Raw genomic sequence first — 3,158 nt, forward strand, 5'->3', positions numbered from 1 at the left:
GTTAGACGGTGTTGGACTCTCCAGTTTAGTAGCAGCCAGAGGAAGAGATGGTTTAGAAACATTATGGCTCTGTCCCAAATGGCGCCCTTTTCCCCTGTAATCCACAAATTCAACTCTGGCCCTGGAAGACAGTTCCGCTGTTTTTATTCATTCTTCCCCTCTAAATCAGGGCCTGATTTAGACCTGGGACAACAAGTGGGTGATATCCCCTCTAAATCAGGGCCTGATTTAGACCTGGGACAACACGTTGGTGATATCCCCTCTAAATCAGGGCCTGATTTAGACCTGGGACAACACGTGGGTGATATTCCCCTCTAAATCAGGGCCTGATTTAGACCTGGGACAACACGTGGGTGATTCCCCTCTAAATCAGGGCCTGATTTAGACCTGGGACAACAGGTGGGTGTAAATAATGATCAGCCAGAACAGAGAACCAATGGGCTCTTGACCTCATAGGGATCCAATCTGAATACCCGTACCCTATACAGTGCACTACTTTTGCCCTCGCTGGTGAAATGGGCCGTCCCTGGTCTAAAGGTCATAATGCCCTGTACAGGGGCTAGGGATTATGGTGCTATTTGGGATACAGACTTTGTCTCTGAGAGTTCAGACAGGTGAGAAACGTCCTGTCTCTGACATGGTTAAAGAGTTCAGACAGATGAGAAACGTCCTGTCTCTGACATGTTTAAAGAGTTCAGACAGGTGAGGAATGTCCTGTCTCTGAGATGGTTAAAGAGATGAGACAGGTGAGAAACGTCCTGTCTCTGAGAGGGTTAATGAGTTCAGACAGGTGAGAAACGTCCTGTCTCTGAGAGGGTTAAAGAGTTCAGACAGGTGAGAAATTTCCAGTTAGGGGGTTTCCAGTATTAGCCCCATATAGCCCCTATATTTAGCCCCATATAGCCCCTATATTTAGCCCCATATAGCCCCTATATTTAGCCCCATATAGACCCTATATTTAGCCCCATATAGCCCCTATATTTAGCCCCATATAGCCCCTATATTTAGCCCTATATAGCCGCTATATTTAGCCCCATATAGCCTCTATATTTAGCCCCATATAGCCCCTATATTTAGCCCCTTATAGCCCCTATATTTAGCCTCATATAGCCCCTATATTTAGCCCCATATAGCCCCTATATTTAGCCCCATATAGCCCCTATATTTAGCCCCATATAGCCCCTATATTTAGCCCCATATTAACTGTAAAGTGTATAACTTTAAAGTGTATAACTGTAAACTGTATAACTGTAAAATGTAGTATAACTGTAAACTGTATAACTGTAAAGTGTATAACTGTAAAGTGTGAGTGTTAACTGTAAAGTGTGAGTGTTAACTGTAAAGTGTATAACTGTAAAGTGTATAACTGTAAACTGTATAACTGTAAAGTGTAGTATAACTGTAAAGTGTATAACTGTAAAGTGTGAGTGTTAACTGTAAAGTGTATAACTGTAAAGTGTGAGTGTTAACTGTAAAGTGTATAACTGTAAACTGTATAACTGTAAAGTGTGAGTGTTTTCATTTTTTAAATAGAATTTTACAATGACAACACACGTAAACAAAGACCCCAAACAGACCCCTAACGTTACCAAACACCAATGACATCACTTCCGCTCAGACCCACATGTTCCCACTGCTACTATACACGTCCCATATGTCTCCCTCCCTCCCTCCCCACCCACCCACCCCTCCCTCCCTCCCTCCCTCCCCCCTCATCCTCCTTCCTCCCCTCCCTCCCTCCCTCCCTCCCCCCTCATCCTCCTTCCTCCCCTCCCTCCCTCCCTCCCCCCTCATCCTCCTTCCTCCCCTCCCCTCCCCCCTCATCCTCCTTCCTCCACTGGAACGTTCCGGTGGCTTGTAGAACTCTTATGAAACATGGACTCAAATCGCACTGTTGTGAATTTTTCTCCGTAGGCCCCACACACGGTTTTTTCAATATTTAAATAAACATTTTGGATTCATCCGCTGTTGTAATGATGGATGGATCATTTTGATTTCCAGTTTATTAAGTCAACGGTTTGTTTCCTAAATCATTGACGAGAAAAGTATGGCCCCCTCAAATTGGGTCTCTTACAACCCCCTCATATGTCATGTCTTGAAATATACAGACAGACGGATTTCAAAAGGAAGTTTACATTGTCTAGTTGTTTACTACCGACAGCCAACGTTCCAACTCAGGACATAACTTTATGATGTCATAACTTTCCCAGAATGCACGGATTATCGAGACATTGTTAGTTTTACACTTAAGACATGATTCTGCCATTGTGCCTGCCACACCTACTCATTCCAGGGTTTTTCTTTATTTTGTACTATTTTCTACATTGTAGAATAATAGTGAAGACGTCAAAACTATGAAATAACACATATGGAATCATGTAGTAACCAAAAAAAAAAGTGTTAAACAAATCAAAATATATTTTATATTTGAGATTCTTCAAAGTAGCCACCCTTTGCCTTGATGACAGCTTTGCACACTCTTGGCATTCTCTCAACCAGCTTCACCTGGAATGTTTTTCCAACAGTCTTGAAGGAGTTCCCTCATATGCTGAGCACTTGTTGGCTGCTTTTCCTTCAGTCTGCGGTCCGACTCATCCCAAACCATCTCAGTTTGGTTGAGGTAGTGGGATTGTGGAGGCCAGGTCATCTTCCTCCTCTTCCTCCTCACTTTTTTTGGTTGCTACATCATTCCATATGTGTTATTTCATAGTTTTGATGTCTTCACTATTATTCTACAATGTACAAAATAGTAAAAAATAAAGAAAAACCCTTGAATGAGTAGGTGATGTAAAACTTTTGACCAATAGTGTACATCTTCCCTATCATATGAACATAATTTTCTGACTCAATTAATAAGATTCTCTCAAGGTTGCTCTGATGTCCAAAATATTTCAAAATCGACATTTGGTGGAATAAACCTTTTTTTTTTTTTTAAGTTGCATGTTTAAATTGTAATTGCTTTTTTTAAAAATATATTCTGTCATAGAAAATGCCTTTAGTTTTCCATGTGGACCAACGCCTGTGAATTGTGAAAAGCTATCCAAGGATTCTTCAATAGTGTTTTGTTTATAGGAAATGATATTTGGTTCTTGTAGATTCCGTTTCATTTTCTTCCATTTTGTTACAGTGTTCTATAACTATGCAGTTGGGTTTTTTAA

Source organism: Salmo salar, chromosome ssa12, assembly GCF_905237065.1.
Source record: "Salmo salar chromosome ssa12, Ssal_v3.1, whole genome shotgun sequence".
Taxonomy (NCBI): Eukaryota; Metazoa; Chordata; class Actinopteri; order Salmoniformes; family Salmonidae; genus Salmo; species Salmo salar.